This window comes from Equus asinus, chromosome 9 (assembly GCF_041296235.1).
Source record: "Equus asinus isolate D_3611 breed Donkey chromosome 9, EquAss-T2T_v2, whole genome shotgun sequence".
Taxonomy (NCBI): domain Eukaryota; kingdom Metazoa; phylum Chordata; class Mammalia; order Perissodactyla; family Equidae; genus Equus; species Equus asinus.
In genome coordinates this window covers 83,460,905-83,476,741 of record NC_091798.1, presented here as the reverse complement: position 1 = coordinate 83,476,741, position 15,837 = coordinate 83,460,905, and the positions used below count along the sequence as shown (strand labels likewise).

The 15,837-nt window shown below is 39.7% G+C and overlaps 1 pseudogene; it reads left to right on the top strand.

The window, feature by feature from the left end:
• Window positions 1-8,512: 8,512 nt before the first annotated feature.
• On the top strand, window positions 8,513-9,237 carry LOC106841159 (diacylglycerol O-acyltransferase 2 pseudogene; annotated as a pseudogene).
• Window positions 9,238-15,837: the final 6,600 nt, after the last annotated feature.

Below are 15,837 nucleotides of genomic sequence, written 5' to 3'. Positions count from 1 at the left end.
TCTCATTGTAGTTTTGATTTGTGTTTCCCTGATAGTTAATGATGTTGAACATCTTTTCATATGCCTGTTGGCCAAGAAAGATGGATCTTTATCACATCTTAGAGTAAAGCAACTTCCATGTGGGTTAAAAATTTAAATATGAAAATGAAACAATTAATATTCTGAAATAAAACATAGGAGAATAATTCCATTTCTTTGAAATGAAGAGTTGACTCTAGCAAAAATCCACCCACCCAAAAGTAAAAAATAGTAAACTTGACTACATAAAAGAAAAAAAAACATAAGAAACATTGAAAGACAAATCTAGAAATCTATCCACACGTTAAGGGCTAAGGTAGTGTGGTCGGCAGAATGACTCCCCAAGGAAGTCCACACCCTAACCACCAGAATCTATAAATATGTTGTGTTACACAGCAAAGAGAATTTGGAGATATAATTGGTGTTTTTTTAAACTGCTAAGTTTGTGGTAATTTGTTACAACAGTGATAGAGAACTAACACAACTATCTAGCATTTGAGTGAAAATTTAGCCAAAAGATAAAGCTGCAAACACTAAATAATTTTTCCAAATTGTTTTTCATTGAAGCATTGCCTGTTACTGTTTCTAGAAAAAGAATGGAAACCACCTAAAAGCCCATAAATAGGAACTTGTTAAATAAAATGTGTTACGTACACATCATGGAATACTACTCAGCTATGAAGAATAATAAGAAGCTTTTCATACTACTAAGAAAAGATATCCAAAATATACTCTTAAATGAAAAATGCAGGTATAGTACCTTGTGTATAAAAATGACAAAAAATTAAAAATATGCTTATATATATTTTTAATTTGTGCATAGAATCCTTTGGATGCTATAGAATAAAGCAGTGGCCATGGTTACCTATTTGTAGTGCAGAGGAAAGTGGATGGATGGCATTCATAGGTAGGAGGGAGGTTTCACGGTATACACTTTAACAATATTTTAGTCATGCAAAGGCATTGCCTTTCTAATAGATAGACAGAGAAATAATATAAAAAATAGTGTATTTAAAGTTCTTCTGTACTATAGTGTACTTCCTTTCATATGTGTGGCTGCTTGATGGTATGATTCATCAATAACGAAAAAATATTTCCTGTCTAAAGGAAGGAAGAAGAAGAGAAAAGGGATGAGACAAAGAAAAACTTTTAAATTTGCCATTAATGCTTTATGTTCCGTTATTGGTATCAACGCCAAATAACCAATGACCGTTCTATAGATAGGAGAGAGAGGTGAGTTTTACTTGAGCCAGAGTGAGGATTATAACCCAGGAAGGCCTTTTCCAGAAAGGAAGAAAGCCTTCTCGAGAAGCACAGTTTTCAGTACAGTCTTATAACCTTTTAGAACAAAGAAATACATTAAACACACTCAGGATGCATAATCCTCAAAGTTTCAAGGGGGTATTCAGTTGCAAATTAGCAGGTCAAGGTGACCCTGATGTAGGGAAGGGGACTACTAATACTGGCGTTGCCAATAGCGTGTAGGAGGAGAAGTATGCTTTCTTAAAACAGAGCATTCCCTACTTTAATGGTTAAGGCAGATGTACAACATATGTTTGATAGACCATAAATCAGGCTTGTTAGTTCAAACTGATCAGTTTTGAACCCAAATAGTTACCCCATATACCTCAACATGTGAAAATCTCTTTCATTGGTAAATAAAATATTTGTTTTTCCCAATTTCACTGAAGCTGTAATATAAATACAACCTGAAAAGATAACATAGTTTCTTCTGAACATCTCCCATGAAGAGATGTGACAGGCACAGGTTCATGACACATTATTCGCTTTTAAAGGGGAGGGGAGTGGAGGAATAGAAAAGAAAAGAATGGCTAAAATAATGAGGGTCAAGTACTGAAAAGGGCACCAGAGACAAACTACTTCCCTAACAGCTGGTCCCTTCCCTCCCCGACGGTTAGCATCTCGACCCTTTCTCTGATCGCCACTCTGGGAAGGAAGCCTCTCTCCTATCAGCAAATTTATTTAACAGTAGAGGTCATGAAAGTAAAAGCAGGTTTTCCCAATATTCATAAAGTAAATCTGAGGCCAAGGAACTGGCAGAAATCCAGGCCTTTCAGTTCTCTGCCAGATTTTCAGAGGATCCCTCCCTAATGCACACTTGGCTGGCTGCTAAGAGCACTAGCAGAGACATGGGGAAGAGCAGTGCTGGGTGGGGCTGGAGCCTTTTCACAAAGCTGGGGAAGCGTTTAGAGTAAGTAAGATCGGACAGGTGATGTGACGTGGGGCCACATTTGGAGGGTCTTGAAGACTAAGTAACGCTAACTAAGCAATCAAGCACCTTTAAGCTTGTTCAGATGGAGTGGCAGGATCAGAGATACACCTTGGAGATTAACCTGGCAGAGTGTACACTGTGGCTGGGAGGAGGAAGACAAAGGCCAGAAAATTTGCAGGTAAGAGCATGAGAGAAAGCACTTTTAGATTCGAAATCTATTTTAGCCTTCTAAAAGTTAGTGAGGCTGCTTGGCAGCTTCATTACTTACTGCGAAATCTGATTAAACCCCAAACGCATTTTTTAAAGGAGAGATTAAAGGAAGTGAAGTCAGAAGTTAGGACCAAATGAAAGCGTCTACAATTTTTCAAAAAATCATTTCCAAAGGGCCATTCAGTTAATTTAAGAAACACTCTGATGCATCCATGGCTAAAACTCTGATATTTCTTATGAGAAGTGTCATTTCTAAAGTGTAATTGCATAACACATTGCTAAAACAGTAATGAAAGAATTTTAGAGCATCCATCAAAGGACATCACATGTGAAATAAACAGCGTTGGTAGTGAGTTGAGACTGCTGTGCGGCACGTTGGACAGCGCTGCCCTCTGCAGTTAAACGCGGTCTACTAACCCATCCCTGGGAAGCTTGTTGTAAACCCAGGCCTGAAACCACTCAGATACTTTATCATTTCATTTACAATAGCCAGTCAATGATGGCACTACCAAAGTCTCCAAAATGGAGGAGGAAGACAAGAGGCCAGAAAATTTGCAGGCAAGAGCATGAGAGAAAGCACTTTTAGATTCGAAATCTATTTTAGCCTTCTAAAAGTTAGTGAGGCTGCTTGGCAGCTTCATTACTTACTGTGAAATCTGATTAAACCCCAAACGCATTTTTTAAAGGAGAGATTAAAGGAAGTGAAGTCAGAAGTTAGGACCAAATGAAAGCATTTGAAATGAATGCAGAAAGAATTACTTAAGATGTTGGAAATTAGCATATGTATAGGACTAAGGAGGACAAACCTGGTTTTATTTGGTGACTATCACACACTAGGCACTGTTCTCAATGACCAAGATTGGCAATTTCCTTCCTGAATTCTTGGCAGTTCTACTTTATGGAAGTGTAGAAGCAGACAATAAAAAAATCATCAGACAATTAAATAAAATACTTATAAATTGTCATAATGCCAGAAGATAAGCAAAAAAAGAAGCTAAGACAGGTGGATCTCATTAAAGGAGGTGATATTTGAACTGATACCTGAAGGATAACAAGGACCTAAGCATGTGAAGAGTGGGAAAAAGTACATGGGATGGAATGTGCAAAGATACTGGGGCAGAGAAAGAGATGCACTTGTTCCAAGAATAGCAGGAAGGTGGTGTTGCTAGACAATATTGAAGAAATGGGACACTGCTGACAGAACTGAAAAGCTAAGCTGAGATAGACCATAAAAGTATTACCTCCCTTTACTATCAGGTAAAGAAATTGAATTTTATTCTAAACGCAATCAGACACTTTCGAGGGGTTTTAACTGAGAAATAATTTGGTAGTGGTTATGTTGTTACAAGATCATTTGTGCTGCTTTGTGGCAAATAATTTCCAGAAAGACAAAAGAAGGCAGGGGTCTAGACCACTTTCATATAACTTGTCTACAATCTAACAAACACATTCTAGTTTAATTCTTTGTGTTACGGGGTTCAAGGATTGTTAGGGAAGGTAGAGGCTATACTCATTTATAACAAATCAATTCATAGCCTTAAAATGATAAGCAGTTGCCCGGAAATTATACCATTGTCTTCAGCAAAAGAAGATAGTTTAGTGACTAATTAATTGCAATCTTAAAAATGGATTAAGATTATAAAATCATAGGTTATATTTCAAACAAAAAAAGCTCATAATAATTTATCTTCTCCTTTATGATGGAAAGGCCCACCTTGTGCTAATCGGCTTCACTCCACAGATCTAACCTTAAATTAGAAACGTTCGTAGATGGTAAATGGTTCGTCTAGTATCCTTGCGCAGTCAGGAAGTTTGTCTTACATGAACTATAAATCCCTCTTAGACCTTAACATGAGAAATGTGCAAAATCCAACAAATAACCAGGATTACCCAACCAAGAAGTCCTTTCTCATCCATTTCCCAGAGCAAATGGCAGGTTCATTTCTGATCTAGAACAAGGGAATGGAAATAATATTACTGATTTTTTTTCCAGGAGTTTGAACGTGTCAATCTACTCATTTTGAGTCTGTTATCATCCTTTCTCCCTTACATGAAAAAAAAAGAGAGAGAGAGAGAAAGAGAGAGAATTTTGCTCACTATAACTTATCCAGAATCTCCTTTTTGTCCTTTAAAACAATTCAGCAGTATTATCCATGCTATGGTTCCACAAAGAGGGAAATTTATTTTCCATAAAAAGTAATACATTAAAAATTCTAGTTTCTGGCTACTGCATTAATGAACAACTTAAGGACTTCTGGAATTGAATTAGCTGCCCCAGTACTCTGAAATTATTCAGATTTCTGAGTCCAGGCTTTTGCAGTTTCCAAGCACCTTCATGAAAATAAAATCATGAAGACAATATTAACGGATTGATTAAGAACCTTCCAACCAATGACAGAATCTGCTGTACAAATACTAAATGAGATTAATAACTGTATTGATAATATTCCCTATAGTTTGATGCACACCATTATCTATTTCAGTCCTAACACATCTGCCATGCTTTTATTTATTTGTATTTTTAAATGAATGTAAATAGCAGAAAGCCAACATCCGTGTAATACTAATACCTTTTCTGCAGCAATGAGTCAAAGTTTGGCTCTGTGAATATTAAGTTCACTTATCAAATGTCAGAGTGTGTGTGTGTGTTTTAGGTTAACAGTTCCAGAGTCTGAATAATGCTAAAAATTCAAGGGATATTTGAAGCCTAACAAACTTATCAATACTTGTACTGGTTGACTTTCTTCTCATCAGTGGAAATATAAAAATTATTTAGTCCTAGTTCTGAATTAGGAATTATTAAGCCTGGAGGATTTTCTAGTGTTCTTGAGGGCACATCTTTGCTACAAGGAGATGGTTAAACCATGAAAATTCTATCCAGCATTCCAAATACACACCGCATCAAGCAGGCTGAAGTCAAGCTTCTGAGACTTTTCTGGTCTGATTAGCAATGTTATTTCAAAGAAGATCGTCCTTTATGGCTTCTGCTTTTGGAAACCAAACACCAAGGAAATGTTTTTTGTAAAGCAACATTTCTTCATTCTTGTATTTCCCTTCTCTCTTCTGCCTAAAGAATTAAATTTTCTTCCTATCTTTATAGCTAAGCCTCTTCAATATAAATGATTCTACAAATGCCAATGTCTCAATTTTGTATTACTAATAGTTATTGCTAAATGTACCTTAAGAGAGCCAAACTAGTAAATTGGAATTAGATCTAGTTCAAGCCTACCAGGAAAAAAATAAGTTACACAGAGCAGTGGATCAGGAGCCCAGCGCTCAGTGAGGACGCAGGTCATGAGGCTGGGGTATTCCAACAGGTATTTTATTAGATCACTCATGATTATAAACATTGGAATTCCAACGAAGTGACAAGAATCTTCATATCTTTACAGGAGTCTATGAATAATTAATGTTTAACAAGTACCTCACACATGGAAGTCTCAAGATCTAGCCTATCTCTTACATTGTTTCATTTAATCTTACAAGATCCCTGTGAAATTTCTACTTTTAACTTCCCCATTTAACAAATGAGAAAACAAAGGTTTTGAGAGTTTTAATGACTTGCTCAAGATCACAGAGCTCACAGTGTTGGAGCAAGGATCCCACTAGAACTCTCTATTTCCTACTTTCTAAAAGTGTTTATTCAGCACCTACTATGATTTCCTATAATCTTCTAGGGTGAGTGGTGCTGTTCTCCTTCCACAACTGAGGGAACTTAAGCTAGGGGGAAAAAAAGAAGTAACAGACTTAAAATTGCACAGCAGGTGAGTGCAAGAGCCAGGTCTACACTTTCAAGCTTCACCTCCTTTTAGATTAAAATCACCGAAGGACTATACTCACAACCTTAAGACAGTTGGTATCAACTTTACCTGATTTTCCGTAATTATAGTTTCTTGATATCTCTTGCAAATTCTGATATAAAAGCCGAAGTAGATCCTGACTTATAAGAATTCTTTTCCACGTACATTTCTAAGTTCCTTTATTGTAAACCTGAAAAAGCCAGAATTATTCCAGGAGAAGGAAAGCATATTGGTTTATTTTGTACAGAATACAACCATGAAAAGGAGAAGCAAAAACCTATGTTTTGCTACAGCTCTATCCTTTAATCAGGACGCTTCCATCATATAACACTGCCTAATCCTCTTTGTCCTAATCTTGGAGGCAGGAGCCAAGGGGTATTTGTAGGCGCATAGAGCATGGTTATTGAAATACTCAGAGGATGACAAGTTTGTGCATATTGTGTCATTATAATTTGAAGATGTGACCTGCCCACATGTCATCACTTGTTCTGGCATCAAAGAACATCTAGAACCATTTGTAAATGTAGTTTACTCTTTGCTTCTGAACAGTGCTATCTGTTGGTCTCAGTGTTAGGCTCACCTCGTCCACACAATATTATGTCCGGCTGCCGGCATGCACTGCAGGTAAATTCACTCGTGTCTCTAGTAGCTTTGTGGAAATGAAGAGGTTGGAAAGCAGAAGGCTACGTCACACTTCAGTTGGGTTCTACAAGTTATCAAGCTTTCACCAAGCAGACTCCCGCCTACAATAACTGAAGCGAAGTATAGTCAGGTCCACCTCTGCTGTTTCTGTGTTTCTACTGGCCACAGTATCAAATGTCCCCAGGTCCGGCGTGGATGGGGTTGAAACCGTGTGGTCCTAGACTCAGCACTTTTGGCAGCTACTTCCTACTTGCTTCAGTTCTTGATCTCGGCAGAGAGGACCGCTTACTTACGCTAGGTCAGTACCTAGAGAGGCAACAGAGCAGATGGTTACAGGCATGGATTTAGGATCTACATTGGCCTGCATTCAACTGCCAGGTCTGCCACTCAGTAGTTGTGTGATGTTGGGTAAGTCACTAGATAAAAGTGCCTTGTGAGTATTAAAGTAGCGAATATACGCAAAAAATGTACAAGCACCCCTGCACGGTAGGAAGAACTAGACACCTGTTTTATTGCAATGCTTTTCTGGGACTACTTCCTACAAGTCCAGCCTAGATCCTGCATCTCCAGCCCTTGCCACAATTGTGTAAGCATTCAATTCCCGGTATTAAATCTCTTTTTGCTTAAACTAAATAGAGTGGGTTTTATTGCCTTCAGCTGAACCTTAACTGATACATTGCCCATTCTATTTCCTCTTGAGAAGTAGCTATTGAATTACAAAAATCAAGAAATTAGAGAATGTGAGGCAGTTTGAACGCTAAAGGGGCATTCTGCCACTTCCTTATTAAGGCAAGTACAACACAAATGCAGGACTGGATCCACATCAGTAGAGTAAATCATTTCTAAAAAATGTTTGCTAGAAGCTTGGAGTATATTTCCAGCCATGCTTCTTCAGGCACAACTCTTTAAAGCTATTGTCTTTAATAATTCACTCCTCTGACTCTTTTTCTTCTTGTTGCTAATTTGGCAGAAGGGATCATCCAAAAAATCTTACTGAAAATCAGATTGCCCCAATGAAACCTACTGTATTAAATTTATTTATTCTTAAGAGATTAGAGGGGCCAGTCCCGGGCCCGGTGGTTGCGTTCACACACTACACTTCCGCAGCCCAGGCTTTCCCCAGTTGAGATCCCAGGCGTGGACAAAACACCGCGCGTCAGGCCATGCTGGTGCGGTGTCCTACATAGCACAACCAGAGGCACTCACAACTACAATATACAACTATATACTGGAGGGCTTTGGGGAGAAGAAAAAGAAACAAAAAGATTGGCAACAATTGTTAGCTCAGGTGCCAATCTTTAAAAAAAAAGATTAGAGATTTAAGAGGCTCCAAAAATCATCAGTAAACCTGAGACTCATATGCTTTGTTGCATATTCCACATCTCCATTTGGATTAAAGAAGTATCTTAGCTGGTCGCCGCCGAGGCTCCGCTTTCTGTTGCCGTTGGGGTCGCCCCGGCCGCGCGCTCGCAGCTCCCCGCGCAGCAGCCGCGCCGCGTCGGCGCCGTCCCGGGGCCTCCGTGCTGGGCGCGGGGTAAGGCGGCTTCCCGCAGGGCCGTGAGTGCCTGAAGACCCTCACAGCCGCCTACTCCGGGGTCCTGCGAGCTGGTGAAGACGCACAACCTGCTCACCACCAGGAACTACATCTTTGGGTACCAGCCCCACGGCATCATGGGCCTCAGTGCCTTCTGCTACTTCAGCACAGAGGCCATGGAAGTGAGCAAGAAGTTCCCTGGCATAAGGCCCCACGTGGCCACGCTGGCCGGCAACTTCCGGAGGCCAGTGCTGAGGGAGTACCTGGTGTCTGGAGGCATCTGTCCTGTGAACCAGGACACAGTAGACTTGCTTTCAAAGAATGGGCGTGGCAATGACATCATCATCGTTGTCGGGGGCGCGGCCGAGTCCCTGAGCTCCACCCCCGGCAAGAACGCGGTCACCCTGCGCCACCGCAAGGGCTTAGTGAAACTGGCCCTGCGCCATGGAGCCGACCTGGTTCCTTTCTACTCCTTCGGGGAGAACGAGGTGTACAAGCAGGTGATCTTTGAGGAGGGTTCCTGGGGCCGCTGGGTCCAGAAGAAGTTCCAGAAGTACATCGGCTTCGCCCCGTGCATTTTCCATGGCCGAGGCCTCTTCTCCTCTGACACCTGGGGGCTCCTGCCCTACCTGAAGCCCATCACCTCCGTCGTGGGTGAGCCCATCACCATCCCCAAGCTGGAGCACCCAACCCAGCAGGACATCGACCTGTACCACACCATGTACATGGAGGCCCTGGTGAACCCCTTCTACAGGCACAAGACCAAGTCTGGCCTCCCGGGGACTGAGGTCCTGGAGTGAACTGAGCCAGCCCTCAGGGACCAGGTCCTGGGAGGAACCAGCTGCAAATTGTTTTCTACCAAGTTCTCCAGTGCTTTTTTTTTTTCTGTAAATTTCAAAGCGTCATGGGTGTCTGTGGATTATTTAAAAGATGCTCCAGCTTGCTCTCCTGTCTGCCCCCCCGCCCCCCACCAGTCTTTCAAATCTGAGCCTGGACTGGCCTCCAGAGCAAGATTGGGAGTGGCAGTGATCCTGTGCTGGCGAGCAGAGCTGTCTTAGATGTACCATCTCTGGGATTATCCAGCCACCACGTTCTGGTTGTAGTGACTGATTTTTGTCAGGCGGCTGGCGCCGTGGACCCAGCCCTGGCCCGACTTCGGCCTGAATTGCATACTTCCCAGTGGCCTCATTTTGTTTAACCCTCACCCCCAAGTGCGGGTGTGAGGAAGGGCTCCTCTTCCTGCCCACAGAGGGCCCTGGTCGTCTGAGCAGCAGACTGGTGCCAGGACAGGAGGCCTCTGAAGCCATGTCTCACATATTTGTGCCTTTATGAGAGGGTGGGGGCCAGGGAGGAAGCCCAGCGCCCCCCGAGTTCTGTTTTTCCTTGATGAGATAATTGTACATGTCAGACTTTTGTATATTCCTAATGAATAAACGAAAACGAGAGCAAAAAAAAAAAAGTATCTTAAACTTAACAGAAGGCTCCTTACTTACTTTCAACATTTAGTAAATGATGCTGCCACTGGCCCAGTTGCTAGAACTGAAAACCCACAAGCGATCCTTAGCTCCTCTCTTTCCCTCACATCCTGGATACAACCCATCTGACTGCTGGCCTAACTCTCAAAATATCTCCTGAATCAGATCTTTAATCACCACACTCTCGACAAAGTAGTTAGGTTCAGTGTAGGAGATAGATACGCTATGCCTTTCAAAGAGAAAGAATTTAATGAGTATTAGATGTTCTTCAAAAAATGCCAAAATCTCCCTTGGGCACTTTGAAATTTCTGACTCCCTTGCCTTGAATGCTCTTGTCCCAGGTCTTCTACAGCTGGCTCCCTCCCTTCTCTGTGAACGGTTTTCAAATGTCACCTTCTCTGAGTGCCTTTCCCGAGAGCCCGACCTAAAGGAGCACCCAGGCTCTTGCTCTCAGCAGCCTCAGGCTCCTTCTCTCACCTGATTTGTTTCAGAACATTTGACATAGTATCATATATTTATGAATTCAATTGCTTATTTTGCATTTCCCTAACCAGAGTAATAGTGCCATGAGGCTAAGAACTGTGCTGTTCACCACTGAATTTCTAGCAACTGCTGGCATCAGTAGGAGCTCAAAAAATGTTTGTGAAAAGGCGGAATCTCTATACCATCACTTGTTTAATTGTCTTAAGGGTTGTTATCCTATTCAAAAGTACAAAATTTTAGCTTGCTCCTCCTTCAGCATCACAGCATTAGTCAGACTGTTGACAGAGTCCATATTTGGTATTCTTTATGGTTGTTCTATACGTGCTATGTAATAGCCACCACTGGGTACAAGATGAATCAGAAAAGCCCAATACAGAATGCTTAAAGTGAGGAATTTATCATTTTTGAAAAATTTCTTAACACATACTTATAACAGTAGAGGATCATACCGAGAAAGGGCATCAATCATTACACTGGAGTTAGAGGAAGAAGATCTGTAGAGAATTGCGCCACTATGTACTCTATATAAAGACTTGACTTCTGTGCACATTGCCTTATGACTTCAAATTAATGACTAGCATTCTTTGGGATTACTCCAATTACGGATTATTTGCATGTAGCTACTATGTTATGTGCGTCTCAGCTAGCTAAAAACCTAGGCCCTGATATTTTCCTTGTGTGTCATTCATTGGACCCCTAAAGCAGCAATACAATCTTGAACATTGGATTCTTTCCTTTTATTCAACATTCTTTAAATACTTATTTTCTACTATTATTAATTATTAACTATAGCAATAATGCTTTAAATTTTATACAAATATATAATTTTGAAGCCTGTTTGTAAATGCTATATCTCTTAATTTTGTTAGTAGCCCAGGAAGTGGCTAAAATATTGTTTTTATTTTACAGATGAAGAAACAGGCTTAAAAGGTAAGCTATTTATACAGAGCCATAAGGGGTGATACTAGACTATCAGATAACGGTTTTAAAATTCTTTCCACAATAAAAAAATCATAGACCTGAGCAGAGACACAAAAGATAGCTCCCTATCCTCAAGGTGATAACAAGCCAGTTAGAGAAATAAGATGCACACACAGCAGTAATTCAACTGGCTATGATATAACTAAGAGGGCTTCAGCAGTTCCCGGTCACGCAGGCTTCTTCTGGCCGACTCCGTGGTGGATGCTCAGTGCTAACCTCGCTTAATCCTGCAAGCAAAGACGAGAGGTAAGTGCTGTTATCTGCAATTCAAAAGCAAGGAGACTGCCTCAGAGGACAAGTTCGTGCAAGTGGTGAGCATTGGAACCAGGATTCAAACCCACATCTGTATGTTTCCAGAGCCCACACTCTAACATTGTGCTTTCCTCCTTAATAAAAAGAAACACAGACACACACACCTTTTTCTAGACTTCTGAGAACAGAGAATATTGTCCTTGGATGGAGGTTCCATGGAATTTTAAAATGTTACGTAAACCAAGAGTGGGATTGGAGGAACCCAGAAAAACATTCCTAGTAGACAGTAAGAACTTGATAATGAGCATGGCAACTTCTGGAGAGATTTAGAAGATTAGTCTAGAGTAGGAAATATTTTAAGATAAGGCGAAGGGAGAAAGAGGATAAAGTCATATTATAGAGGTCTAGAAAATCTAAATAGAAAAAATTTGACTTTTTTCTACTAAGAATGAGAAATGGCTTCGATGACATTTGTGTTTAAAATTAGTCTAATGAAGGTTTATGAGTGAAAAGAATAAAGGAAGACCAGGTGCAGAGACTAATCAGGAGACATACCACAATCCAAGGGGAGATGTATAAAAACTGGAGAACTGAGGGAACAATAAAACAGGATTAGAGATGCCAAGGCCAGCAGGGTCAAGAAAAAGCTTTGTTTGGTGCTAGTGTGGTTTCACTGACAAAGAAGTCATTTAAGACAAATAAGACATTATTGAGCTGTTGAGAGAGATTAGAATTTCAAGCCTGGATGGTGGAATAAGTCTTTGCAAGAGAGCAGAGACCTTTTCCTCTCCTCTAAATAAGTTCTGCAATTAGATGGGCTAACGAACCAAGTGGTAATTCTTTGGCACAAAACTCTAAGCAGATCCAAGCCATGTTAATTTCTCAGGGCCAGAAGACTTGTACCTTATTTTTATTTCTGCCACCTACCAGCAATTTCAGAAAGCTGGCACTTGTAGCCTCAGTTTCACCATTTGGTAAAAGGAGTTTTTAGGATAAATCATCTCAAAGATTCTTCCAGCTATATAAAACAAGCAAACAAATAGCAACAACTGAGTCTTACTGTCTTGCCATCTTAGTAGCACAAGACAGCGTGATTTATATGGATATGCTCAGCACCATCGATTCTTCTTTTCTTTAGCTCTGAGCCAACATCCATTGCCAATCCTCCTCTTTTTTTGCTTGAGGAAGATTAGCCCTGAGCTAGTATCTATGCCAATCTTCCTCCACTTTATATGTGGATCGCCACCACAGGATGGTTGACGAGTGGTGTAGGTCTGTGCCCGGGATCTGAACCTGCAAACCCAGGCCACTGAAGCGCAACACACTGAACTTAACCGCTACATCACGGGGCCAGGCCCCACTGATTCTTCTCATGAACTGTGTTTACCATCTCAGCTCATATCACCAACATGAGAAAGGTGCACAGCAAAGAATTAGGCAACAGGAAAAGAAAAATGAAACACGATATGCCTATGAAAGATGTTAATTGAGACTGAGTTATGCCTAGATTCTTTGAGTGTGAGAGAATTTTGCCAGCTTCCTTGATTTTTAAGGTTTGCTGGTATCATTTGAAAAGACAGAGATCTATTTTACAGAGGGTAACTAGGCTTCATCTCTTATTTCAATTCACATTGATAAGTAATAGCAATGCTGCTTTAAGGACGAATCTGAGCCTAAGTCCCACTTAGAGTAAATGGATAGCATGATTGATTAGTAATGTCTGCCATGCGTATGGGTCAGAAATCGATGTCAGCATTCTACATATTCTGATCTCTGAGCTATATTTATCCATCCTGATTAAAAATTATTTTTAAATTCTACCTATCCTAATCCAGGGAGTCAAATCTTTTTTTTTAATTTCACAGTTTATTGAGTTTCAGAGTTCTATAATATCTAGATCATTTTCTTCTTCATTTTTTTATAACCGTATTTGCTACCCTAAACAAAATACTTTCTCCAGTATGGAAAGCATTACTAATAAAAAAGGATTATAATAAAAAAGGAAAGAAATTGGAACTTTCAAGCCAAATTATGTTTTGGGTTATCTGCTAACTTTATTTACATATTCTAAACTATTTTCCATTAACATGGAACACAATTGAATTTTTTAATCAGCATTATTTCTTTACAGTATTTTACAGTTATTGCCTTTAATGTGTTGCTCTTTCTAAGAATTATCTGTATGTAATAAGTTACCTTAATATAGAGAGTTTCAGTATTAAAATAATAAGTATCTAGATACGTGCAGTTATGTCCGCAGTAAGGAACATTCTCAGGTAAAAATCTAATTCTTTTAGCAGCCTAGGAATCTGCCTCTTTAAGCTGAACACAGAACAGAAAATTTATTACATAAAGCATAATCTAATTGAGTATTCAGTGTGAATAACTTCATTACGACTTCAGGATAACGACATTATTTTCAAGCAGGGTCAGAGGGGTAAATTAGGTAAGGAAGAAAGTGATTAACTGGAAGTAGTCCTCTTAATTTACTTTAATCATAATTATTGGTAATAAAACCACCCAATCAACAGGATTAATTTCTCATAATCAATTGGGCTGAAAAAGAAAGCTTATTAGAAGGAGAGGCGTCTAAAGAGTGACAACTTTTTTTTTTTAAGGAGTGACAACTTTTAAGTCATTATTGAACAAATATTGATTCAATACCAACTATCTGCAAGGTACTGTGGAGAAAACAAGCATTGATAAAACATACTACCTGTGCTCAAGAGACTGAAAGGTGCAGCAAGGCCATAAAATTTGAAAATGAATCTCATTTATAATTTTCTATTTAGGTAAATAGTGTCAAAAATTGGTACAGCTACCGGAATTCTGAGAGAAATCACAAAACATGCATGCAGAATATTGCTCTTAAAAAGTCCTGGAAACATGGATCGAATTTAGTTGTGGAAAAATGAGGAAAAAGGACCTCCAGATAGAAATACAATTGTTCACAAGGGTATGTAAGCAGGAAAATAGGAGAAAGATCAGGGGGTTAATTTGGCTGGAGCCTATGGCTAATGAAGGACTATGAAAAAAAGTAATTCTAGAAAGTTAGTTTTAATGCGGATTATGATGGACACTTTAAACATCTAAATTGTATCTTATTTAAGAAGCACTAGGGAGCCAGTAAAAGATTTTGAGGAATATAGTTGCAATGACCATAATTATGCTTGAAGGTAATGACACAGGTAGTAGAGATCCAAGAAGCAGAGACTTCTACTGAGAGACTACTATAAGAGTTTGAAGGATAGAAAATGAGGGTTTGATTTAGGAAAATGACATTTGAAAGCTGAATAGAACATAATTCTCACTATACATCACTACAAATAACAAAAAATTGTTGTTTCTGAGCACTCTTTGGTAGGTAGAACTTGAAGAGGGCCCCCAAGATTCTTTTCCTCCAATGTACAAGCTATGTATAATCCCCAGGACTTGAGAATATGACAGGCTAGTCATTCCCATGATTGGGTTATTGTATATGGCACAACTGACTTTAAGAATGTGAGATTATCTTTGGTGGACCTGACCTAATCAGTCAAATCCTTAAAAGAGACTTGGCTATTCCTAAAGAGAGAGATTCAAATTGTGAGAGGGGGTTAATGCCAGCGAGATTCTCCATTGCTGGACATGAAGATTGAGAGGGCCATGTGGCAATGAATGTGGGCCACTCTAGGACCTGAGCATGGCCTCTAGCCACAGCCGGAGGAAATGTCCTACATCCACAGTCTTACAACCACAAGGAAATGAATTGGGCCCACAACCTGAATGACCTTGGGAGTTGATTCTTACCCGGAGCCTGCAGAAAGGAACATAGCAAGGCCAAAACCTTGATTTCAAACTGAGTGGAGATTTAGCCACACCATGGACTACTGACACAATACATAATTATTTGTTTAAGTCAGTAAGTGTACGTCAAATTTTAATGCATTAGAAAACTAAGATGGGTTCAGAAATAGTGAAAATGTCCCACAATGTGAACTAGAAAATGTTTTTTATTGAGCAACGCTGCAAAAAAATAAATCTTAGAGTAAAGGTGGAATAATCTTGAACTAGACAATGTGGAAATCCACACCTGTTTCTAATGCACTACAAAATAAAAATTCATCTGCTTGCTTGGACAATACTTTATCCTCCTTTCCAAAAAAAGAAAGAAAAAGAAAAGCCTTTTCTATTTTTAAAGTTCATATCATTGTCCTTGTGTGCTGCATT